This window comes from Vipera ursinii, assembly GCF_947247035.1.
Source record: "Vipera ursinii genome assembly, chromosome: Z".
NCBI lineage: Eukaryota > Metazoa > Chordata > Lepidosauria > Squamata > Viperidae > Vipera > Vipera ursinii.
The window spans coordinates 110635841-110663719 of NC_139517.1; the positions used below are offsets into that span (position 1 = coordinate 110635841).

Sequence of the window (27879 nt, forward strand, 5' to 3'; positions counted from 1 at the left end):
TGCATACTTTTAAAAAAAAATAAAGGAAGGGGACAGTTGTAATAGCAACTTGGGTTACTAGAAACATTTCAAACGACTTCTCCAAAACTGTGCAGAGGGTGTGTTATGAGTAAATATTGTTCTGGTTAAATGGTCATGAAGAATTCACATTTGCTGGATGGCTGTGAACAAAGGCATAATATTGCGCTTGCTTTAGAAGGGACTCTTCTGAAGATGGCACTTAGATCTAATTAAACTTCTAATGTACATGTTTTGTTTTGCTTACATGACTATTGTTCCAGCACTAGCTTTTTTATTTTACTTAAAAGTAAGTCCACAATGTTCAGTAGGGTAACTGTTTTAAGTAACACATTTAAGATTATTCTGTTAATGTTATTTCATTGACTTCAAGGGACCTGGAAGATATGGTCAGAAGGGGAATAGGAATGATTTTCAATAGCCTCCTCAAAGATGAAACCAGTATGGTGTAATGGTTAAGATGTTAGATTGGCACCCTCAGCCACGGAAGTTCACTTTGCACCTGTCACTCTAGGCCCATCCTACCTGACAAGGTTACGTGAGGAATAATGGGATGCTTAATGAGCTCCGGTACAAGTGGCAACATTATTAAGTTTAACAAACTAATAATTATAAATAATGAAGTTGTAGTTCCTAATATTCTTCTAGTTCCTGGTGATCTGGGTTACCTCTACAAATTGTATTAATAAATACAAGAAAACAGTACTAATATGATTCTTGTTATTTCTGTGAGGTTTGAATAAATAAAATTCCCTGACTTGAACTGATTTATCCTGTAGAATCATATAATTGCTGTTTGTTTGTAGAAACATGAGCATTCCTTAAACTGTTTACTGCAGAGGATAACAAGTCTCTCTTAGGATCTACTGTATTTTAATTTGGCCTGGGTATCTCTGAATTAATCACAGGAGTTTTCTTCCTTATTCTGCTCTCTGGTTATTTTTTTCCTTACCAATAATTATTTTAATGACTAAGCTGTTTTTTAAACTGCGGGCTGCCCTCTGCAACACAGAAACTCTTTGGGTCCTGCCTTCTAGAGGAAAGGGAAAGAGTTAGCCATTTTCTATTAATTTGATCAAGAAGTGACTTAGTAGATATCACTCTGATCCAAGAGTATTAAACTGCTTACTAAAATGATGCAGACCAGATATGCATCTGTTTCTTTCCAAGAAGCATTTTCCTTTTGTTAATAATCTCTTTCCTGACTGTCCCCATTTCTGTTTTTTAGGATACTTTTCTCTCCCACCTCACTTTTTATTTGGAGAATGGGGAAGTGCACCCACATTTGAAATAAAGACTAAGATTGGAAATTTTGACAGAGGAATAGGATTTGAACTTGCTGCAGACTAGGACTGTTATAACAGCTGACCTGATCCTTCTGCATTTCAAGAGCTATTTATGGTAGATTAGCTGGTATCAAAGCTTCAGTGTTCAGCCCATAAAAGGTTGGTCCTGTGTGAAGCTACCACCCTGCATTTGGCTAAGGTTCGGGAGCCTATAGTTGTCTGTGAAGGAATTCCAATGATGGATAGAAATGCTAAACCAGAGAATTGTTCTATTGAGAGTTTCAGATGCTGGACAACATTTGAAAGGAAGGTTTTTGCATTAATGTTTTGGCCCAGTTTTTTAGCCCTTGGAATATAACTTTTGCACATGAACTCTGTTTGGTGCACAGACACTATTGGAAAGCACCTTTCTGAATTCATCTGGCACTTAATCATCTTGGCCAGCCACAGATATACTTCCAGAGCCTATATGCTAGTAACTTCTTATGTGATGTGTCACTTAGAGTTAAATATTTGTTTTTGAGATATTTTTTTGTTAACGTTGCAGCCTCTTCTGACTTAGTTCAATTTAAATATTATAGAATAATGGGAAGTTTTTTTTCCTTTGTGAAATATTTTTTCCCCTGTAATTAAGAAAAATAAGCTAGGTTTATAAAAAACAAGACCTACAAGACTTTTGAAGTAAGTAATTTTATTTTCTTAAAATGTTTGATAGCAAAAGTGTTCAAAGCCAGTTGTTTGAGAATGTTTGAGCTTTGTCAGCTTGTTATGTGAATGAAGACTTTTTTTTGCCCCCTCCAGAGTTTGTGCATGTCAGTCATTCAAAATGTTCTGAATCTGTTTTCTTCTTTTTGTGTATTGCATAAATTTCATTATGGATGGAATGCTTTCCTCAATGCCTTTTTTGTGTGAAGTGTGTTATAATTAATGATAAATGTGTTGGCCTTTAAATACCAATGAGATACACTAGATTAAACACAGCATGGAGGTTAGTATTTATAATGGCAGATTTGCATGGCCTTTATTAACATGTATATAAGATGAATAAAAGCTATCCCCTCTGAAGTGTTAGCAGTACACTTTTTATTCTCATTAAATTTAAATTATATTATGCTGAATCACTTTTTCTTGTAATTTCTGCATTGACATAATCTGATTTAGCATAGTATGCTAAATTAAACCATGTTTAACCATGGTTTGGTGAATGAACCAGAGTTGATTGGGTTCATTGAATCACAGTTTTTGAATAATGAATTACTGAATAATTGGCTGGTTTACATAACATATTAAGTCCAAAATCATGATTCACAGACTATAGTAATTATGCATACGTAACATGCTAAGCCCAAATTAAATAGTTTAGAGAAATTGGTAGTAACAATCAGTCAATTGTTCTCCCTCATTTGTCATTTCTGGGAAAGGAAATGAATAAAGTGTAAAAAAAACCCCAAAGAATAAGAAAAGCAGCATTTATTATGAAACATAGGCTTTAATATTCTGGCCTGTTTTATAACCGGGTCATTCATTTCTTAGTACAAGACTGGCAGTGCAAGCATATATTCATGTAAACACTGCATGATATCCTAATTTACTTAATGTGATGACTAAAATGTGTGCTGTAAGATGCCTTAAGTTCAAATTTTATTCAAATACCAACACATTAGATCTCATAGATAAGCTGTTGTGGCACATTTGCCTCCTTCTGTTTATATATGTTATGATTTAAAAAAGACTTGTTCTGTCTTGTAGATCTCCTGTAGAGATCTAGAACAATGAGACATTTGACATACTAAATATATTAGTATGATCAGTAAACCTATTAGCTAAGTGGAAAATGAAATCAGTCCTTTGTAAAATACACTTACCAGAAAAAGTTGTTATAATGATAAACTAAAAAACAGAATTCCTAAGAAGTCAGTATTTTGAAGATGAGAACATTGAGACACTATTGCATTCACATAAACTTGTTTTCTCCCAGTAATCTCACACATAACTGTCCTCCGGATTGTATGTGAAGATGGCCTTTCTTTGCACTGCAGTGTAAATTGATGCTATAGGGCCATACAACCAACAAAGTTAATTTATTATTTATTTTATTTATTCAATTTCTATAGTTGCCCAGCTCAACCAAGTGACTCTGGGTAGCTTATAATTCTAAAATTATAAAACAATTAAAAACATTAAAAGAATAAAAACAAATACAAATGATTAACCAACTAATAGTAAAACCAAGTAATAAGCCCTTAATATCTTCCGAGGCCTGGGTACATAGCTGGCCTTGTTCATATTGTGGACAATCAGGTATAGACAATGCCCCAAGGGGCTTCCATGCTGCTGTCCATACCAATGTCCAAAATACATCTATATTTTATTTTAAAATGACTCGGGTTGTAAGCTAATTATAGCTAAAAGTTTTTACATCTCTTCTTTATCCAAGAGTGCTCTCCTGTTTCAATTGGAGAAACTAATGAACTTTTATAAAAACTGTCTGAATACAGCCATTGTCTCTCCTAATATTTCCCTTACTGCTAACATTTTAATACAGATAGTTTTCGAATTACGATCATAATTGAACCCAAAATTTCTATTGCTAAGCAAGATAATTGTTAAGTGAATTTTGCTCCATTTTATGACCTTTCTTGTCACAGTTGTTAAATGAATCACTGCAGTTGTTAAGTTAGTAACACAGTTGTTACTTCCCCATTGACTTGGTTGTCACAAGGTGGCAAAAAGTGATCGCATAACTCTGGGACATTGCAACAGTCATAAATACATGCCAGTTCCCAAATGCCCAAATTTTGATCACATGACCATGGGGATGCTGCCATAAGTGTCACTTTTTTCAGTTCCATTCTTAACTTAGGACAATCACCAAATGAATGGTTATCAATTGAGGACTACCCGCATAGCCCTTTTTTTGCTTTGGTTTAAAAGCTATAGTACATTTCCCATATTGATTTATTCTATTTAGATAATTATATTCCTCTCTTGAAACAAGCAAAGGAAAAAGGGCACTATAGCAGCTAACAGTTGCAACATGAAAAACATGTAATTAATGTATAAAACCTCAATGGATGAATTAAGAAATTAAGCAAAAGTAAAACTGGTCAGAGTTAAAAAGCTTATTAAGAAAAATAGCAGAAAAAACAGATCTGAAAAAAAAATTCTCAGAGGAAAGAGCTTAAATCAAAGTGTTTTTAAAATCAGAAAGCATGGAAAGATTCTTACAGAAGAAATTTATATCTTGAGCCCAGACATTGTTAAAGACATCAACAGACTTATTATCTGTTGTCGGTACGGTATATCTAACTGGAGAAAGCTAAGACAGCTTCTATAACAGATATACTGCTAACTTCCTAGGTCGCCCTTTTCTAACATAGCACCTTTCATGTTTGTTGAAGTAAAACTCCCATCATTCCCAAACAGCACACCATGCTATCTCATGAATTGGGATTTGTAGCCAAATGTATTTATTCCTAAATACAGACCATTCCTATGTCAAATGCAGATGTTTTGAATTGTGGGTTCCAGATATCAAGTCTTCCCATGGCCAAGTCTTTAAATATCAAGTTTGAGTGGAGCAGAAATTGAATGGCTAAAAATGATAGCAGAACTCTACAGGTAGGCAGGGCTGAACCCTCTGAATGTGGCATAGGCAGTAAGAATATGCTCTTCCTGACCCTCAAGTGAGCACAAATATCTCAAGCCATATTCTGTCATAGTCTAATAACTCAATGACTTGAATCCTCTATCAGTTTCACACTGACAAAGGAATCGCTGCCGCCTTAAAAATACACACAGAGACTTCAAGATTACAAATTGGAACCCTTTTGTTTAGTCTCTATGTTGGCAGATGCCAGAACCTGTGTGCTATAAGCAGTTAAGATGTTACCCTCACACTAGGCAGACCCTAGTTTAGATCTCCAGGTCTGTCTAGTCCTAAATCAATACCTTAATTGGTGATGCTATGCAAGTTCACTCTCTTAGCAAAACCTATCTACAGGATTATTGTTGGGAAGAAGTGTAGAGCATAAGGAAAATGACCTTGATGAAGGTACAGAAATTCTACTGCCAAAGCAACAAGGAAGAAAACATTTTTTAAGTCTAGAACATCCCAGATCATGTTTGGAAATGGATCAGATAGGCATCTCCCTAATTCATTGAACTATAAGAATAAGGAAAGGGAACAGCAAAAGCAGAGTTGCAAGATTCTGTTTTTATAGCCAATTGCAGTAAACGTTTTTGCACTTTTTGTGGAGTTGATTTCTTGATCTGCTATACCTAGTGGAGCAACAGTAAGAAGGGAGAGCTCATAGAAGAAAGTCAAGATACAAATCTAACATGTAAATATAAGTAAATGCATCCTTTTCACCTTGCCACTTTCCCCAGAAGACAGGATCATGGAGGCTAGTGTCAAATGTCTATTCCGACTGTTGGGTCTAGTGCCCAGTAAAAGAGAGGATTTTGGATTGCAGCTGTTTCTGTAGTGACAATTGCTACTTGCATACAGAAGTTCCCTGTTGCATTGAGCCTTAATAGGGTGATCAGTCAACAACTTCATGTCACTCTTTGCCATTAAAGAATGGATGGATTGTTTGTTGAATACTGTTCTTCTGGGAAAATGACAATTTCAAACCGTCATCGAAACTAATGATAAACAAATAATTTCCTTTCCCAAAGCCAAATAAATTTGAAAGCAAACTGAAAAGAAATTAATTTGCTTCATAAAGTGGAAAAATATATTAGAAGCACTGATGTGGTTCCATGTATTAAAGCATATTTATAGAAAAGACTTATTCTTGGGATGAGAAGATTCAACAATATTTGAAGAGCTCTTCTTGATATACATAGCTGGTTGAAGGGACATATAATCAGAATATTTTATTGTTAACTGTATGCTACACCTGTAATCCAGATGTTACATATCAGGGGAAAAAGCACTAGGACATTCTGTTTCATATCATAGAACAATAAGCATGAATAGCACACAAATAAAACATCTGCTGTTTTCTTTGCAGAAGAAGAAGCTGATTACTCATTACTCCAAAGCGCTGTTTCTCAACTGCAGCATCTGGGGAATTCTGGGAGTGGAAGTCCACAGTTATTAAGATTGTAAAGTTGTTAAGGTTGAAACATGATCTAGGGAGCTGTCAAGCACAAAAGATCAGGTGCAAATGTAAAGATTTAATTAAGCTGATTTATTGCTAAAAGCCTGAGCACAAGAATCTTCTCAACCAATAGTTGGCACTTGCTTAGATAAGAATCATTCCAGGCGGCTTGGATTTAGTTTGCTTGTGATTACATAGGAATTCTAAGCTGAGCCGCCTTTTAACTCTGCACCCAAGTTCTGGCATCCCTTCTATAGGAGCCCATCTAACATTATCCCCTTTTGTCATTAGGGTTCTAGATAGGCAGGTTAAACTGTAATAATATATAATAATAAACTAAATAATGAATATTACCATGTTCTGCAATATTTCATAAACTTCGTAACTTGCCTTTATCTGATTGAGTGAGCCTAGGCTGTTAGAAGCTAGTATTGCTGGGCACTAACCTGATGGGAACTGGTTCTCCCACCAGAATTTGGCCATCAGATATTTGCTCATCTGTTTTTCACATGTGATGAATTACAATGGGAATGTCTACTTTGGTTTTATAGTGGAGAATGGATAATGTTTGATGAAAAGTGATTTAATAAGCATATGGGTTACTTGGCTGTGCTGGCTGAAGGATTTTAAGAACTGAAGATGGACCCATTTTGAGACCCCCAGTTTGGAAGGTCTTTCTAAACATATTTCTAAACCAACATCTTGAGATGTTGGTTATTATATATTTGAGCCATGGTCTACAAAAATAGGTGTTTGCACTTGTTCCATAAACACAACATACATCAAAAGTTTAAAAGAGGTCAACACATTTAAATTCTTGCATAGCATGATCCTTCTGATCTACTGATTTTATAATTGATTTAGTTTTGCTGAGAGGGATTATTCTCTCAAAACTGAAACTAAAGAGCATAAGCATTTATTTCATTTTTTCCTAATGTGCTGTTAATGCTTGCTTATTTTGTTAATGTTATGTGTGCAAAGTGACTAGTTGCTATTTATTAATTATCATGGAGATAAACTTTGATAATGTGTCACTGTAGTGGCATCTCTGACCTCCCATCCTCCAGAAATGTTGTTGGCAATGAAGAATCCTAACCCTAAGTTTTCATTTCTTTCAATGAATCTACCCTCTTGTCAGACTGAAGGGTATAATTTCTTCCTTTGACCTGAACTAGTAGGTAAGTTTAAAAAAATTAAAATAATTGCCTACATTTAAAAGTTGTAAAAAGAAACTAAACCATGTTTATATCTGCAGCATGAACAAAAAATCATTCTAGTTAAAATATAAAAATATAACCACAGATTAACTGTATAATTAACATTCTTCTGCTAATCATTAACAATAAAAATATTAACTGTATTGCAAAGGTTTGAAATATTAGCATTGCTTATATCCCAGTCACAATATTCACATTCATTGTATTGTATAGTAATGCAATCTGAAAATAAAATTCAGGACCCTTTCCCATTGCTATGTAACAGAGTTATCTACCATTGTTATGTCTACAGAAAACTATACTGGCATGTTATTTACTGGCCATCTCACTGAATCCAATCTTGCTCAGATTGTGTGTGTTCTGACTTGCTGCCAAGTATCCTAATTTCTTTGGTTGTGCCAGCTCATGGGAAAATAGTCTGCCATGTTTTGCACTACTCCAACAAAAAATAGGGTGGATCAGGCTTCAAGACTCTAGACCCCGTCCTGCACCATAGACCTTCATAAACTAAGCTCAGCAAACAAAACAACCCAGATCAGAGTCAGAAGGGAGCTGAGTGACAATACTCTTATTTAAGATTTCTTTCTTCCTCTTTTCCTTTTCCTTTTTTTTTGGATAGGCAAAAATGCCACTTTCCAGATTCCTATGCATTCAGTTTGGGAGAGAATTAGTTTAGTTTAGTTTAGTTTAGTTTATTAATATTTCTATACCGCCCTTCTCCCGAAGGACTCAGGGCGGTGTACAGGGCAAGAATAAAACATAAAGTTACAAAAATTAAAAAGTTATTAAATACATGCCCATAAAAAACAATAAATACATTAATAAAACCCCCAATAAAATGATAATAAAAACCCCAGCAATTGAGGGGCAGGAACTATCATGGCACAGTTTTGTATTTTAGCTTTGTGTAAATGGAAGTAAAAGTAAAGTTTTCCCCATGTCTGACTCTAGGGGGCAGTGCTCATCTCCATTTCTTAGCCAAGGGAGCCAACATTTTCTGAAGACACTTCCATAGTCATGTGGCCAGCATGACTATATGCCAAGGTGTATGGAATGCTGTTACCTTCCCACCAAAATGATATCTATTTATCTATTCGCATTTGCTGGAGCAGCCTACGAGCTCAGTCCATCATATGGCGCTCAGGTTTCAAACTTGGGACTATCAGCTTTCAAGTTCAAGATCTTTAACCAGTGAGCCAGAGCTATAAAATCTGATAGATGACCCATGTAGTACTGTCTTGTCCAGTTTCTTAGAGAGACAAAACACTGGTTTGATTGTAGCTGAGATTACCTTAATACCTCTACATTTAAAGAACAATTTAAACCTGTCTCACTATTGGATTGGAGATAAAAGAAAGATGCCATGAGCACATTGCCCAGAAGAAAATATATAGATAAAGTGTTTAATCAAACTGGGTGAGAAAGTATTTAGGATAGAAATATGACATAGTTCATAAAATAGTGGCACCAGGCAGACAGCTGAGTCATAGCTTAAGTCATGTGTTGGATTTGAAAGCTACATGGCATGAAAAATTTTCCATTGCCGTGGCTGAAGCAAACAACAAACATGAATCATTTTGCTATAAATTTCATATTTATAAGTCTCGGCAGCTTTCAATCTTTGTGATAGTTCTAAATTCTAATTAAATTTGAGCTTTACTAATGAGCCCAGATTGGGCCAATTAAAGAACATGTGTGGTATGATGCAAACTATTCTAAATCTGTGGATCTCATTCATAGTTAAAATTCAATGTACATTGTTGTCTAGTACAAACTTCTTTATTGTGTGATATGATGGGGAAATTTCTTGAGAGCCCTCCTAAGGTCTTGATATCATGGATACTACTGAAGAAAATAAATCCATTTAGATAGTAGAGCAGCTGATGAATGCATGAGGTTTTCTGAAAGTGGAAATGATCTGGTTGCTTCCTGAAGTATTCAGCTATGATGTTAAAACATATCTGTGGTGTTACAAAGCTGTTACAATCTACTGAATTTCACAGAATAATGTATCAAGAGATTTAAACAGTTGCTGTGAATGGGCCAGTTCCTGGCATATTTTTTAGCGTATGGCAGAGCAGTACGACAAACCAAAACAATTGTAGGAATTGGGTATGTCTAGTTTAATGGAAAAAAGGACTAGGGGTGATATGATAGCAGTGCTCCAATATTTCAGGGGTTGCCACAAAGAAGAGAGAGTCAGGCTATTCTCCAAACCGCCTGAAAGCAGGACAAGAAGCAACAGATGGAAACTAATGAAGGAGAGAAGCAACCTAGAACTAAGGAGAAATTTCCTGACAAAACAATTAATCAGTGGAAAGAGTTGCCTCCAGAAGTTGTGCGTGCTCCAACACTGGTGGTTTTTAACTGTACAACCATTTGTCTGAAATGGCGTAGGGCTTCCTACTTGAGAAAGGGGTTGGACTAGATCTCCAAGGTCCCTTCCAATTCTTGATATTCTGTTACTGTTAATTGGTTGATGATAGCTTATATTTTCCATGTGAATTGGCAGAAAAAGAGACTGAGGAGAACAGTCCCAAGAATGCTGTTGTCGATTTAAGCTTGAAAACTTGGAAGAAAGTGAAAAAAGGAAAGAAAAGGGACAGGTCAAGCAAAGGAGGCAGAATGAGGAAAGACATTAGACATATTATCACATTAAGCATCCTGACATCTAGCAGGGGATTAAGCAGGATATTTTTAAGACTCATATTTCAGTTCAGTTGCTAATTTTAAATTTGTGCAAGTGACCTGGAGGGAAGGGCTTGTTATAGTCTAATTGCAGACTATAAGACTAAATTAAATTTTCAATCATCCCAAGAAAAAGGAAGAGTAAAAAAAAAACTACTTTGCCAGTGAGCTGCAGCTGGAATTATTCTACCAGCAAATTCATATTAAGTATTCTCTTTATAGGGTACCATAAAATGACAAATTATAAATAAACATAAGCATTATTCAGCCCAGTATGACAAATGTAGAATTTTAACATTGGTGAAAATCTTGTGGTTCTTTTAGACATTTTCTCACATGGTAGACAACATGAGAAGATGAGCATAATTGAGCCCTTCACATGTAAAAATATGCAAGCATATGATATACTTTACCTCTTAGCCCTTTTGAAAGTGAAGGTTGTGGCAACTACCTATATCATATGTAACTTGACTTTCTATGTGCAGGGGTAGTGATCACATGAGGTCATATAGCCTGTAGGCTATCTACACTCTCTCTTGAAAAGGTTTGGGTGACCAGTCTTGCAAGTCAACAGTGGTCTTGTTCACTGAAGAATATTGTTATGAATGTATGCTGGTCATAATAGATGGGACTGTTAATAATTTGTACTATATACCATATCTGTCATTTGAAATGGCATAATATCAAAGTTCAACTGAAGTTTGAAAGTTCAAAGATCACTGAAAAGAAAAACAGTTTGATGGTCCTTGTTTGGGTTATATCAACAAATTGTCTCTCACTTTAAAAAGATGTGGCAAATGTTCCCATTCTGATGCCTTGTAAAACACAACACCCCCACATATCTACCAGAATATCTAATAGCATCAGGAGGACACAGACTTGCAGAAGAGTTGTGTGTCAATTATATTGTATCATCCTGGCCAATTCAGTTCAATGGGATTGATACACTCCTAGGTTTTTTTTTATTAAACAATGCCATTTATTGGGACTCCAAAGGCATGGTTTCTCTGCCACATTGCCTGGCCATTAGAATAAGGTCTCCCTGAGATCTGGGTGGTCCCCACCCTAGGAGCTCCTTGTTTGTAGGGCCCTGAAAACTTGACTCTTCATCCAAATTTTGACAAGAATGGGTATGTGTTTTGTTGCTGCCATCTTTGTTTTTTGTGTTTCTTCTTTTAGTGCTACTTTATTTTTATCATTTTCAGGTCTGGATGGGGAGAAACAGGCTTCGTCTCAATCCCGCCAAGACTGAGTGGCTGTGCATATCGGCATCTCGGGTTAACCAAGTTATTCCATCTTTAATGATGGGGGGTGAGGTGTTACCCCCCGTCGATAGGGCTCGCAACTTGGGCGTCCTCCTGGATTCACGGCTCAATTTTGAAGATCACATAGGAGCCGTGACCAGGGGGGCTTTTGCCCAGGTTCGCCTGGTGCGCCAGTTGCGTCCCTATCTGGACCGAGACGCCCTACGCACAGTTACTCATGCGCTTGTGACCTCCCGTTTGGACTACTGTAACGCTCTCTACATGGGGCTGCCCTTGAAGACCACTCGGAGGCTTCAACTGGTGCAGAATGCGGCCGCGCGAGTTGTAATGGGGGCTTCCCGATACTCCCATGTAACACCTCTACTCCGTGAGCTGCATTGGCTTCCGGTTGCCCTCCGGGTGAAATTCAAGGTGCTGGTTATCACCTATAAAGCCCTACATGGCCTGGGTCCGGGATATCTGAGGGAACACCTGCTGCCGGCATCAAACGCCCTTCGCCCAGTGCGCTCCCACAGGGAGGGTCTGCTCAGGGTCCCGCCGGTAAGAGACTGCCGGCGGGTGACACCCAGGGATAGGGCCTTCTCGGTGGGAGCGCCTGCCCTCTGGAACCAGCTGCCAGTGGAGCTGAGAACTGCCCCCGACCTTCGATCATTCCGCCGGGGCCTGAAGACCTGGCTCTTCGAGCTCTCGGGCCCAGACTGAGGAGGAATTTTTAATTTGGGGTTCTTTTTAACTGACTACAGGGTTAATTTAATATTTTTTAATTTGGTTCTTAATTTTTGTATTTTGGATTTTTAATTCCCTGTAAACCGCCCTGAGTCCTCAGGGAATAGGGCGGTATATAAATATAACTAAATAAATAAATAAATAAATAAATTTTATAGTTTTCATATTTTCCTGCGACCCGCTCAAAGTTATTGGGAGTATGATAGCATAAACATTAAATTAAGTAAGTAAATAAATAATAAAGTGATGAAATATTGGGAAAATAATCCAAAATGAAGAAAAAACTTTATTATTTATTAATTTTTGGTCAGATGAGACATCACTGATCAATAAGTCTTTAGAATTTCATAACTATCCAGTCAGCAAATTCAAAATAACTCTTTACTCATAGCAATTTATCCAACAATTTCAACCTTAATTGATTTCTATCCTATTAGTTTGGTGAGCGCTCTTTTCCTTTTCAAGTCAAAATCTGAAGTCTTTTCAATAACTCCTTAGATACAACTAAATTATTTCTAAGCACTTTCAATAAATGAGAGAATAAGAGTATTTTATTCATGGCATGCAAGCTGTATAAAAAAAAAATTCTTTCCATCAACTGTTTGGGATCTGAAAGGGGGGGAATTTGTTGTAGCTGATAGGATTACATAGGAATTGACAAACCCTTCTGTCCTGATTTTAAATTATTCTACTAGCAAGTATGATTATGATCGATTAAATATATACCTGCAAATTTGTTGAAAGTTTGGAGTATAAGTTTGCTTCTGGTTTAAATAGCATGTTAAAAATGAGAACATTGTTTTGTGTTAGCAATTCATATAAGAACAATACTTTTTGTTGTCTAATTTCAGATAACATCTTTTACATCTGGCATAAATTACCTTTTGAAGCAGAGTGAGCCAATCATTGGCTGTGGATGTGGAAGGAATTTATGAAAATGACTGTCCTATGTTCTTGTAATTTAAGAAGCATTATAAACAAAGATGAAATGCTTCTGTAATCCTGGCAGGAAAGAAACAAGAAAATAATAAAAGTGACATTGTGGTTTGGAGAAAAAAGCCAAGCAAACTTAAAAACAATTCACAATGTTTCTGTAGTCTGAAATCCAGATGTTTTATACACTTGAAGCATTCCAAATTTTAATTTTAGGCATCTGTAGAATATGGTTGGAGGAGACATTTCTTTGATCCAATTTTTAACAAATATTTTTATCATACTTTTGGAACCCTCTAAATCTGACTATGAAAGCAGTCCACATAATTGGAGAGTGAAATTTGCTATTTTCTCAAATTTAGAATATGACTTAGAATTTAAGAAATACATACATACATTCATACATACATACATACATACATACATACATGTACTCCAGATACACATATTGTATATTACGTAAGTGGCTCAAAAAGATCTATAAATAAAAGTAGATAATGTATTATATTGAGAGAGAAAATCCTTGGAAAAATGAAAAGCAAACTTCTCAAGACTACATGCATCTTTTTATGTCTCCTATTGGTTTCTCCAGGTTTTTATTTTCTTTTTTTAATTCCATATTCTCACATTTCCTAATTGTCTCCCATCCAAAGATTACCCACACTTCACAATGCTTGGCTTTGGAGATCCATTCAGTTAAATTAGAGATTTTTTTAAATGTTAATCACATCACAAAAGTCTAATGGTCCTTTAACTTAGTTTAATTAGCATTTGAAGCCAAGATGAAGTCTAATTTGAATATTTCATAGAGGCAATTATTTTTATTAAGAGTAATATCTAGAGATGACTTGAAATCAGCGAACCAGTCAAAAATCAAATCCATTGGGTCCACTTTAAATCTAACAAAATTGTTTGCTCAATTTTTTACAGCTTCAAAATACTTCATTTCATGGATAGATGGTATTTTAGAAAATTACGTTTATTTTTAAAATCATGATAAGCAGCATGATGCCAGCTGAAAGGGTAATTTCTTTACTTGCCTGTATAACACCAAATGCCATTTATGAAAACAATTCCACATGCTGATTGCTCTTTTTTTTTATAAAAGCACAAGTGAAACCCAAGCAAACATAGGCCCTTAAGTAGAAAGGGGATCTTATTAACTATGGGCTGAATGCAAGTGATTTGCTCTCTGTACTCCTCTCTAGTAGTTGTAAATTAGTAAACTTTGGAATACTGATGTTTTAAAATATATTTTCTTCAACTATAGTGGAGAAGATAAGTTGCAGACCTCTATTTGGTAGCCTAGACATGACACTGTTGAGAAACCAACTTTGGAATGTCATGTTCAGTGTTTGCATGCTAGAGGTACATTCTTATGATAAGAAAGATTGTCCAAAATGAAGTCCAGTCTGCAGTACACCCTGTAGGGATTGGACCATCTATAGAATTTTTGAAGAAGTCACAAGTGAAAGTAAAATATTAAAGTTTCAGGATTTGAAGATTCATTTGAAGCAGAGTTTCTTAAGAAGATTAGGAAAAAAAAACTATAATGAAAGCCACTTACCCCATATAATGGTCTCCTTGTACTTGTAGGAAAAATAAAGAACATTCAGTTGAATTTAATGTGTTCATTTAAAAATAAGTATACATAGATAATAGTCTTAATATTCAAAGAAACTAAAAGTTACATAACCGAAAATATGAATAAAATTATCTTTTAGGTATATTAAATTGATTTATTTATCAGAAATGAAGAATGGGAATAATTTCATTCTACTCCCTAACATGTGAGATCTAATGTGTACCTTTGCAGAATATTGTTTTTATTGGTAATACTATCTGGATGAACATAGAATCATGTTAGTATAGATAGGATTATCAAAATATAGTCTACCAAATTTATTTATTATTTATTTATTTATTTATTTATTTATTTATTTATTTTTATTCCATTTATATTCCGCCCTTCTCCGAAGACTCAGGGCGGCTTACAAGCTTAGCAATAGCCTTCATTCTATGTATATGTCTGCTTGTTGAGGCTTTCACACACACCCCAAGCGGCATTATTACAAAGTCAGCTTAATTGCCCCCAACAATCTGCACTGATACTCAGTATTTCCAATTAGCGTCCTTCAAGATCGGATTATTTGAATATGCAAATGACTGGGTTTTTGGACTGATCACCAATTTTGAAAATCTTTCCCAACAGCAGTTTAGGCTTCTAAATAATTTGTAGTGCATTCCAGTTCGATGTAATGGATTGTTTTGGTTGAAATAATGTTGAATAGTGTAGTTGATTTCAATGGTATAATGCTGATACATTAGATGTTTCTGCTGTTGGATTTTTAATACTGTTTTTAAGATTATCTTTTAAATAAGCAATATAAATTATTAGTAGTAACTGTATTTCTGTATCTGTGGAAGCCATTTATTGTGCCCTGAACATTTCTAAATAAGTAAGGATTAATTTTTTTCTCTGATACTTTTTCATCTTCTATATATGAGAACTAGCCCACATCTCGCTGTAGTTTGAGCCACAGACTGTTTGCCTGTCTTTGGTTAGTTCCTTTAGGCCTGTTTTAACTATTTTAGCTTCCATTTTAAAAGTTTGCTGAGCTGTGTTAGATGACAACTGTATGTACCTTATTAGTAAGATTACTATTTCTGCATACATGTTTTTCTGAATATTACAAGAGAAAAATGAAAAGGAAATGTAGCCCAGTGTCAGAGCAAACATGGGTTTGGGGTACAACAGCATTTTCTTTAACAGTAAATAAATCAGTTTGCTGTCAAGATCTTATCCCAGGGTCTATGGATGGGGAGGAAATGACTCAGTTCAACCCATGACATAATGAAATAAGTGAAAAGCTTGCATCATTAGAGTGGAACAGGATCCTACTTCCCTCATTACATTTAGTGTGCAATTCAGGATGTCTTCTTGAATACTTAGCTCTTACTCAAGGAGCAGATGGCAGCTTGGCCAAGAAAGCCAAGATTAACAAACAGATTAATCTAATGAGCTGATTGTGGTCACACTTGAATCAGAAGGCCCTTAGGGCAGTCACTGATACTACGATCCTCTTGTGTGTAGACTACTGCAATGCAGTCTACATGGGGCTGCCCTTGAAGACCACTGGAAAGCTTCAGCTTGTCCAGAATGCAGTGACACAGGTTGTTATGGCTATATGCACACATAATACCCCTGCTTTGTAAGATGCATTGATTACCAGGTAGGCTTCCTGGTAAGTTGCTTATTAACACTTTAAAGATAGTCCTTGACTTACAACCATTCATTTAATGACGTTGGAAGTTACATTGGCACTGGAAAACTGACTTATGACTGGTCCTCATATTTATGACCATCAAAGATTCCCCCTAGTCACGTAATCAAAATGTATTTATGATGGTTGTGGTATCCTGGTGTCAAATCCCCATTTGCAAAAAACAGTGGGGGAAGCCAGATTTGCTTATCAATTGTGTAATTCACTTAACAACTGCTGTGATTTACTTCACAGCCATGGCAAAAAAAGGTTATGAAGTCAGCCATGACTCATTTAACAGCCACCTTGCTTAGCAATGGAAATTCTGGTCCCAATTGTGGTTATAGGCTGAGGACTACCTTCATAGTCTACTTGTCTGATGCAACATCTTTATTCTCTAATTTGTGCCCATCCCAAGTGACTGGGCATGCTGTGGGCCCCATTAATTCAACAGTATCGCCTAATGGGGCTAAAGAAGTGCATCTTCTTTGTAATAGCACCTGCCCTCTAGAACAACATCCTGCTTAAGATCTGCACAGTCCCCACCCTGGCTTTGTTTAGACAAGCTTTTAAAACCTGGCTCTTCCCTGGGGCTTTGAGATAGAGATGAGAGGCTTATAGGATGAGAGGCCTATGGAAGGTTGTGCTATGTCATTTTATACTGCATTGCTTTAAACTGTCTTGTATTGCACCCTGTTTCCAGAGTCATGCTAGAGTTGGGTGGCCTCTGAATTTAATGACAATATTTTCTCACAACTATCTTTCAATAAATGCTACTGAATGAAAGAACACTTTGAACTGAGGCTTTGAAGACCTGATGTTAACTAGTATAGAGCAGCATTTTTAAAGTTAGTATCTTTCAAATGTTTTGGTTTAATACCCAGAATTTCCTCTTACCATTCAGCGATGATATTTGGGTTGTAGTCCATTATATCTGAAAGTCACTAAACTGGCTATGTGACCTGGTGGGCTGAATTTCTTTTTCATAAGACAACTTAATTCTAGGAAGCATATGAAGCAATTGATTTATTTTATTAATAGACTTAAAAGTGGAAGATCTCATATTGATACAATAATTTTGCAGTTGCCATTTTCTGATTCATAAACACAATGTATCTTCCTAAAATAGCAATTAAAAGATTACCAGATTATGTATAAACCTGTAAATTATAATCATTAAAATTACTCAGAAAGCTGTGCATTTAAAGCAAAATATTGTAGTGGCGAAAATATGCATAACCTTGATTTAAAAGCAGGTGACAATTCTTCTCCCTGGAGAAGAAAAGCTAGTAATAAAAACATATATTTCTCCTGTTACTTATTTAGAATTGATAGATTGATTATCATGCCAAACACTCTGTTGTTGTCCTTTGGTCAGACCATGCTGGCAAGATAATTTTGTGAATTAAAGTACACACATTTTAAAAGTGATAAAGTTGAGAAACTTCATTATAAATTTGGGGGGGGGGGGCAAGGCTGAAGAAAAGATCTTAAGACCTTTCAACTAACATAAATTTGGGAGAAAAAGTGCTGCATAAAAGCTCCCTTGCTTTTGGGCTAATGAAAAAGAATGTACTATATTTCAATATATTGATATGTCGTAAAGGAAACGAGTTAATACCTAATTACATGAGTTACTGATTACTAAGGCAAAGCAGATGCAAGGATATAATGCCTTTAAGCACGTTTCATGTGTTTTCTCTGAACAATTGTTTGGAGAAAAAAATGCAATAAATGTGCTTTGGGGTTTAACAGTTTCTGTCCCTCTTGCACGGTAAAGTTAGAAATAGGATTTAGGTTTAGAACCCCTTTCTGATTTTTAGTACTGTGAGGAGTAAATGGTTGGGGCAGACATGTGTTACATGGAATATTATGGTCTCATGAGTCCCATGCAAGAGATTATGATTATATTCCCTTGATAAGTCATGACTAATTGAAATGGATTTTGGCAGAAAAACAAAATCCTAAAGGAATTGTTTGCACACATAGTAAATCATTTAAATATGGTTTTATTGTCCAAAGATGAGAAGGAAATTGAACATCTGTGTAATAAAATTATTCTGATGAGACTATTCTACCTCAATCAGGCACTCTAGTTTTACTGTTTCATACACATTCACACACAGTTAAATTCCTAAACTGAAATCATATCTGTATGTTTCTCATGTGCAAAACAACCTTATATTTTACCCTGGGCTAAATGCAAAGGGCAAAAGACTTGGTGACCATTTGAAGTTACAATGTATCCTCTAAAAGCTACTTATGAACCAGTTCCAAAGTTATGATGTTTGCACCCCTCTCTGTGGTCACACGACTGCACTTGGGGCAGTCAGCCCACATGTGACCACAATTTACAATGTTTTTTCTGGAAATTTATATTTACTTCCAGTTCTGGAAAAAAACAGTCTGTAGTAAAAAAAAAAGTGTTTGCTTAATGACCGTAACATTCACTTAATAGCCATGTGCTCATTTTACTACCATGCTGTTCACTTAACAACCAATGCAAAAAAAGATTGTAAAATCAGGTATGGTCATGTAATGACCCATCTTATGGCTAACAAGACCTACGATCGTAATTGCTAGGCTCTGTTATGGTCATAAGTCAAGGATTACCTGTACGTGTTTCCATCCCTGTGAGATATATTTTATCTCTACCGGGTTAGTGTCAAAGATTGGCCTGTGATTACTCAAATAATATAACTATTCTAGTACCATAATTGGGTAATGTGGTCTGATACAATCACTATTTTGTTTTTTTGCCTTTCTGTTCTCTGGTGGCTAATATGTTGCAATAAATTGTGCATTACACTGTGTTCTACTATTTGTTCTGCATGTCTGTGGTTATGGCCAATGCCACTACAATAGTTGCTGCTGAATTCCTTACTCCACTGAAACCTGTATATTCTTGATATAAATCATGAACAGTGTTCATGACTGTAGTAGTGTTTGTGACAAATAAAAGTTTCCAAAGGCTAACAATTAAAAAAAAAGTTTGGGAATGGGAATTATTGTCTCTGTCATCAAATACTCTTTGTAATGTTATTAAGACCTTTTTTTAGATGTATTCAGTCTCTAATGGCTATCCCTTCGTGTATTATTTCAGACTGTCTCACTGTATAATCTCTTACATTTATACTGTAAGGAAATATTTTTGTTTAAAAGAAAGATATAGATTTCTAATATAATTAAGAAAAACTTTAGAATGACATTTGAATTTCATATATGTGTAAAAAGGTCAGGTTTGAATAGGGCCCAGCTGTTAGGTGATTAGCCATCATGCTGCTCATGGAGTGGAAAAGACTAGAATGGGTTATAGTAGTCCTCACAACCACACTTGGGACCAGAATGTCCATTGCTAAGGCAGTTGTTGAGTTGTGCCCAATTTTATGACCTTTTTGCCACTATTTTAAAGTGAATCACTGCATTTGTTAAGTGAATATGCAGTAGTTAAGCAAATCCACTCTCTTGCATTGACTGTGATTGTCAGAAGCTGGGAAGGTCGCACATGGCCATCACATGACCCTGAGATGCTGCAATGGAGATATGATTGCCAAGCACCCAAATTTTGATCCCATAATTATGGGGATGCTGCGGTGGTCATAAGTGTGGAGAACTGCTGTAAGTCACTTTTTAAAGTGCCATTGTAACATCAAACAGTCACTGAACTAATGGTTGTAAGTCAAAGACCACCCGTATTAAAATTCCTCCCCTTGCCACCCAACAATCATAATGAAAAAAGTTCGAGTCTCCAAAGAAGAAGGAAGCAGACTGTAAGGATAAGTGCTGGGGGGAAAAAAATCTGGTCCTATTCTTTAACAGTTGCAGGAGGGCATACTGCTGACAAATATAGAAAGCCAAACTGCTTTTGCCATTACTCCATCCTAAATATATTGAGTGTTCTCACTGCTGATCTTGCAAAGCAGACATTAGTAGTTTTGGGGATGATGACAGCTGGCAGAATTAAAATGTCTTTGGAAGCAGTCATATTCTAGGTAAGCTAATGACAGAATGTGGCCCTTATCTGAAAGGCCATGCAGTGGATCTAGAGAAGATGAAATCATAGTTGGGTTAGAGTGAAAGGAGTGGGTATTTTAAAAAATGTATCTTTCTACAGTAAATGTGATTCTGTTTTCTTGGTCCCCAATAGATGCAGATAAAGGCATCTAAAACATCCTTATCCAGATGCCCTTTAATTACAAGAGAATGCAATTAAAGTAATAGTCCTGTTAAAAAACCTTTGAAAATGACTAAATTTTTACAATATTTTTTGTAGCTTTATTATATATTACATTCATCTCATAAACTGTTTTGAAACAGACCTACTAAAGCAAGCTAGAAACTCTTTAAAGGCTTTCCTGCTGTTGATCATAAGATTTAGGGACAGTTTTCATAGCAGATTCAGCATCAATGCTATTTCAAGATTACTTCCATGTTAATTTTGCCTTTGATATATTTCAGTTTTCATTTCTACGTATACATACAAATGCAACTATTGGATCCGTTTCTAAATAAATAGCCAATGCCTTGCACTTTTTAAAGCATGCACTGTTGGGAGAGGAGGATAATTTATTCTCTTTTGGGCATTAATGTATTTGCAATCCTGTTTCATCCTCTTAAACAATTGCACTGTTTCACAATATTTGCACAGTTGCGTCTTTCCCCAAGACTGCTAGCACACATTGTTAATCTGAAAATTTTCTGTGACTTGAGAGCAAATTGTCTGTGACCGTTGAGAATGGATAGCTGAGCACCCTCTGCCTGCGAAAAGGTGGGCTGTCAGTTTCTTATGAGGTAAACATTGCATGACCTATAAGCCAGCCAGTCAGCTCATACATTGCCTTATTAGGTAAGCAGCTGGGGATTATGTCTGAGGGCAGAATTGACTATAGGGCAAGCTGAACATCCTGACAGAGAGAGACATGCAGACCAACCCCTAAGGGATGTAGCCCAGTCGAAAGACAATCATGGTGCTGAGATTTGTTTACATTTGCATTTTCATTGAACATGGAATTATGCTGTGTGTGCATTACAAACTGTAGTGAAAATATTCATCCAAAATAGCTCATAAATTCAGGAAGGAATAGAACAGCCAGATGCCCTTTCTCTGACTGTACCTTGAACTAGAAAAGCCTATATTATATGCAGTTTTCCATTACTGTGCTAGTTTTGCTAACAATATTAATGGATTTATTTTATTCTCTTTGCTAATTTACAAATATTACTGATTTACAGTAAACTTTTTACCTCATCATAAATTTAATAATTGGAACTTGAAAATAACAGATGTGTAGAGACTAAGTACGGAAAATAGGGCTTTTGGACTGTGATCATTAACTAAAATCTGATGATTTAAACGTCTTAAAAAACAAAGTAGATTTAAAACAAACACAAAAATGACCTCAACAATGCAGGATTGCATAAGACCAGGCAAAAATAATACAAAACTATCAGTGTGATGGCAATATGAGTGATTTGTCTAAGTTAAGAGGATGCCCGGGGTTTAAATTACTATAAACATGAATTGCTTTATTCATGTTGTTTGCAAGAGTCTGACCAATGGCTTATACTGTTAAAATGGCATTGATCTGCAATAGAATTCTTAAGATAGAGCTTTCTCTCCATACAAGGCAGATTTATTTTTATTTATTTATTTATTTATTTATTTATTTATTTATTTATTTATTTATTTATTTATTTATTTATTTTTGTGACTTATATGCTGCCCTATCTCCCGAAGGACTCAGGGTGGCTAACAACAATAAAAAATACAATAATACAAAAGTTAAAAAAGAATTAAACTAGCAGCCCCAATAATAAAATTAAAAACATTTTAAAAATCCCTGTCGTCAGTCCAGGGAAAAAAATGATCTTGAATGGTGTCACCTGACTTACCCCACATATACAAGTACTACCTAATGACACTTGTAGGGTCTTTAATATGTTGCCCTTTGCCAGCTCTTGATAGCTTACTTATGTGTGAGGTGGCTTAACAGTATCTTTCCAGGAATTCCAGCAAGAATTTTTTCCAATTCCTCTAGCAATGCCAGAATGGAGCTTTTTGCACAAAACACATGTCCTATAATTAAATAATGGCCTCTACTTTTACCTTCTCTCCAGCCAAAGAAACCTATTCCTAAAAATTTCCTGGGGTCAGGAAATTCCTATCACAGCAAATGAAAGTTATTAAGCTCTCAACCAGTACAAAGATTTGCTATACTTCTACATTATTATTAGGAGATGAATGTAGAATTGTCTTTAGATGGAAGTTTAGGATAAAAATGCATTAGCTTTGATTCTTCGCTCAATATTGAAAGGAACAGTTTTCTTCTTTTTCAAAACAAAAATCAATTTATTGTTTCAATAAAAAAACATACATATCCATAGTGGTTTGTCAAATGAATAATTCCTCAGACCCAATGAATAATACATTAATATCATAATTGCTTTTTGATACTGAATACAGAATTAACTGGATTCAGGGTATGATACACGCTGAATTGTCAACATTATACTTTGTATAGGCCCAAATCCTCTGCTGAGTCAGATGTCATTCACATGTTTCTGTATGTGTGAGCATATATACACACATGTATTTTGTTCTTAAAAACAATTTCAAGACTGAAAAAAAATTCACAGCTGGTAAGATTTCTTCTTCTTCCATGTCTAGATAAAACTCTAAACTGCCAAAAAGAAGCCACCTTCTTGGCTTTGTCTTTGACCAAAAATAAGTCATTAAAAAAAATCATAGCTTGGTAAGATGAAAGTTCAATATGGATTACAAAGCTTTAAAAAAATTGTGTCTAAAATGCTCCTTTGATAGAGAAAAAACAAACACTGGGATATTTAACATTGAAATGTTAGCGAAAGAAATGAATGTGCAAGTCATTTGTCCTGTTTAGTTTAGTTTTCAATTGTGTTAATGTTTTTTGTTTCCTTAATGATTATTTTGGGGCAGGGAGTGGGGCAATACCTTGTAGCCTGTTCGAAGTAGTAGCTGAAATTCGTTCAGCACAGCCAAATATGGTTTAGAGCAGGGGTCTAAACCAGAATTCCCCAAAGAGCAAGTTAGGAAATTCCTGGTTTAAAGTAATACCAAATTCTAGCTGTAAATGGTTTCGCCCAAAGTTTCAAAATTCTCTAAGGCAGTCTTGAATTCTTGCCTAGCAATAGATCTGAGTGAAGGAAAATAAAATGCATTAAACATGTTTCCCACTGGAGAAATGATCTCATGTCAGGAAACTTTATACCAGAATGAAACTTACATAAATAATATCCAGTAGGAAAACATCATCTTTTGAGGAGTGAAGCAAAAAAAAAATTTCCACTATACATTTACACACTCAAATATGTGTTACATTTTAAGTGAATTCCTCCCTTTTCCACATTTGATTGAATGCTTTAGTTGTGGTGTGACCCACCACAGTTACCACTTGGGATTAGAGCTGAAAAATATCCAACGTTTGCTGATTGTCAGCTAGCCCATACAAAATGAGTAGAGCTTGTTTGCCAGATACATGTGAATCTAATTCAGGAAAAGGAAAACTCAAAAGCTGCTGCATCTTGTGAATATGTATTGTGAGCTGCTAGAAAGTATGTAACTGGACATGTTAATTATTATGGTGGGCTAGATGGCTCTTTTGTACATGTTTATGTACATAATGGGCAACTGCAGCAATGTAAGCTTATGGATATTCCTGATACATCAGAACAGCTCATAACTGAACTGTAGGTCAGTTATTACTATCTCCAGTAAACTTACCTGTTGGAGTCATTTGGCCAATTCAGCAGCCAAGGACCAGTCCTCTACAAATAAGTTTCATGGAAAAAATATTGCTTTGAATTTTTCCAAGGAATAATGGCCAAGAAACAGAAGGGGAAAGGTCACCGCCACACCCCAACCCTCAATTTAGAGTGAAATCTTCTAGGGTGCAGAAAGGAATATAGATTTCTAGGTGTGATGACCATAGTTTGAGCTTGTGTTTCTCAATTCTAGTCTTACTCAGTTGCCTTCTTAGCTTTTTGGATGCCTAATTGTCATCTTAAATTGTTGATATGTTTATACTTTCTCTTTTGAAGCATTCATCTTTTCCTTCAGTGTAATACAGATGGACCTCAACTTACAACAGTTCATTTAGTGACAATTCAAACTTTCAATGGCACTTAAAAATGTGACTTATTAACATTTTTTCACACTTATGACTGTTGCAGCATCCCTATAGTCACGTGATTTACATTTGGATGTTTGATAATTGGTTCATATTTATGATGGTTGCAGTATCCCAAGGTCATGTGATCAACTTTTGCAGCCTTCTGACAAGCAAAGTCAATGGGGAAGCCAAATTTACTTAACAACCATGTTACCAACTGAACAACTGCAATGATTCACTTATCAAATGTGGCAGAAAAGTTGTAAAATGAGACAAAACTCAGTTAACAAATGTTTCACTTGGAAACAAATTTTGGGCTTAGTTGCAGTTGTAAGTTGAAGACTACTTATACTCATGAAAGCCCTACTTTGTTGTGTGTTTTAAATAATTTATAGTTTATTTTAGGGAGTGCCAATTTGTGTGTTGGGGTTTGTAATCTGGCAAATGCTTCTCCAAAATTACTAGGAGGCACTAACTGTAAGTGTTCCTTGGAAAAGGAAATATGTGTTCTTTCTTTGGAACTTGGTCCCTTAATTCCAGGAGAGGAGAGGAGAGGAGAGAAGGAAATAGCTGACACCAAAGACCAGCTGAAGGCAATGACTACTATATCAAATCAGACTCTCTTAGTAGGATAGGGCAAGCCACTAGCTGAGATACCTGCTTCATTATGCTTCAATCTAAAATGAGCTCAGTGTCGATTAGTTCTTACATGCTACTGCAACTTGAAGCATGCAACTCAAGCTTTACTGATGTCAAGTAGATGAGTCTCAAGTTCTTCAGATGCTAAGTACAGCTTCACTTTGATTTTGACATTTTTGAAAATCTCTGCATTAAGTGCCCTAAGAAGGAAGTTCACTTTCTTTCTGTCCCACAATAATTTTGTGTTCTTGACTCAGACAGTACACAAGTTTAATGTATTATGATGATTGGTCATACAGTTCTTCCACAACTGGATTTGGTATTTTTTACCACCTATTGAGTCCTTCTTAAGTACCTAACTATTATTACTATTGTTGTTTTCTGAAGCGCTACTTGATTTTCTCCTTTGGCTTTCAAATGGCCTTGATTTCTGTTAATCAAAATTATCCTTTGTATTCACACCTGATAGGAGTAACAAGTAGTTAAATTTCAACTTTTGCAAAGGCTGTTGGCTGATACTAGTAGAAGTCATTGTTGCTGTTATTCTCTTCTCTCATCACTCTTCTGTAGTGACATTATGCCCTAATTTCTACATCTTATGCTGATGGTTGCATGCTTAATCCCGCAAGAAAAGGTCAGGTGCTCTAGTTTAAAAGAAAAAAAAACAACCCTGCTGTGATATTCTGTGATGTATTAGAGCTGGCATGCCCTGCTTTTGCCGTGCTTATGTGTCATTGTATAAATAAACTTTGCTCTTTGTATGTGTGTGAATCCATTCTATGTGAGTAGAAGAATTTTGCTAGCTGCCTTAAGATTTGCACTCCCAGGTGGAATTGGATCATGATTTATATGTCTGCATCAGAGAAGTAGGTTTGACATATGTATGAGTAAAAAATTTATATGCTTGCCTAGTAATTGCATTACAGTGAGCTGTCTGAAATATTTCCTCATACTTCAAGCTATGTTATCTTCTAAATAAACAACTATCATATTGAAAAGCCATTTAAATTAATTCATCTGAAGGGAAGAGGAATATCACCATTTATGCAGCTTTGGCCTCTAAGTATTTATATCATCCAAGTTTCTCGCTTGGAAGGCTACTATGTAAAAACTGGCACACTAGTTAAATAAGAGACTCTAAGTCAATATGACTGAACCAAGTTTTCCTAAATATAATAGGAATTGTTAGTATGAGCTCATTATACTATAATATAAATACTGACCTGAAGAACAATTCTTCATACAGTGGTAGATAACTTTTTTAGAAGATGTGAAATAATTTATATTTATATTCATAACACAGGTGAAACTCAAAAAATTAGAATATCGTGCAAAAGTTCATTTATTTCAGTAATGCAACTTAAAAGGGGAAACTAATATATGAGATAGACTCATTACATGCAAAGCAAGATAGTTCAAGCCGTGATTTGTCATAATTGTGATGATTATGGCTTACAGCTCATGAAAACCCCAAATCCACAATCTCAGAAAATTAGAATATTGTGAAAAGGTGCAATATTCTAGGCTCAAAGTGTCCCATTCTAATCAGCTAATTAAGCCATAACATCTGCAAAGGGTTCCTGAGCGCTGCTACGCCATGAAGCCCGGGACATCTGCCTTGTTTTTCATCTGCTTGCGGGCCGAGGCGACTTTGGGGATTGGGGATTTTTGAAACAGCTGCTGGGCGCTGCTTTTCGTGACGCTGAGCCCCCCCCTCCCCCGAACTAGCGGCCTGCTGATCTGAATGAGCAGCGCTGAGAATTCCCTGCCGACCTGCCGAGCTCCGTTATGGCGCCGAGCACTGCTACAGCACCGTGAAGCCTGGGACGCCTTGCCTGCCTTCCCTCCTCTACCTGCTCGCCGTGGATACCCTCTGCTTGTCGGAGGGGCAGCGGTCAACGATCCCACCGGACGGAGATCCTTTTATGACCATCTGCTGGCTGGCACCGTTTTCAGCGGCGCGGAGCCTCCTTCTCCTCCCGGATGGTGGTTGCAGACTGTGGGCCTGGTCATCGGCCTCGGCGGACATGCTAGAGAATTCCCGGACTCAATATAGCTGCTGGGATCACCTCTCTCCGCCTTTGGAAGATGGTTTGGACTGGCGGACGGGCATTGGGGAGAGAATGTTTTTGTTCTCCCCCCCAGACTGGCGGCGCTGGCTAGCGGTGTGAGGATCGACAGAGGCCTGGCCTGCCTGTTCTTTACTTTCTTTGTTGACAGGCAGGCATTATGGCTAGCTCCGTACCTGATGGGAATTAAGATCTCCCTATTGATAGTCCAGTGTGGACGGGGCTGAACCATGGTGGGAGGACGGTTTTGGACTGGTCAGCGACCACCTCACTGGTGTGAGAGACCAGTTGGGATGGGCCTGGCTCAGGATCCCCCTTTTCTCTCTCTGCTCCATTTAGACTCCTCAGCCGGAGTGAGAGGGCGGCTGAGGTTGTCCCTTGGATTTCCATCTCAGGTGAGAGCTGAGATGGCCTTGCAGATTGAGAGATATGCCCACTGGACTTCTTCTTTCTCCATCTATGTACCATCAACGAGCGATCCTCTGGACATATTTACAACATCGGCCCTAAGAGACTATTC

At 36.4% G+C, this 27879-nt stretch overlaps 1 protein-coding gene across 12 annotated transcripts in view; it reads left to right on the forward strand.

Moving 5' to 3' along the window:
* SVIL (supervillin) overlaps positions 1 to 27879 on the forward strand; it is a 186986-nt gene that overhangs the window by 53549 nt on the left and 105558 nt on the right. Inside the window, exon 1 of one of the 12 annotated variants that reach the window (XM_083379416.1) lies at positions 1226 to 1985. The exons of the other annotated variants lie outside the window; for them this stretch is intronic. The gene's annotated coding sequence lies outside the window, so the exon portion shown is untranslated. Of the gene's footprint in view, positions 1 to 1225; positions 1986 to 27879 lie in introns of those variants that run through there. 12 annotated transcript variants of the gene reach the window in all.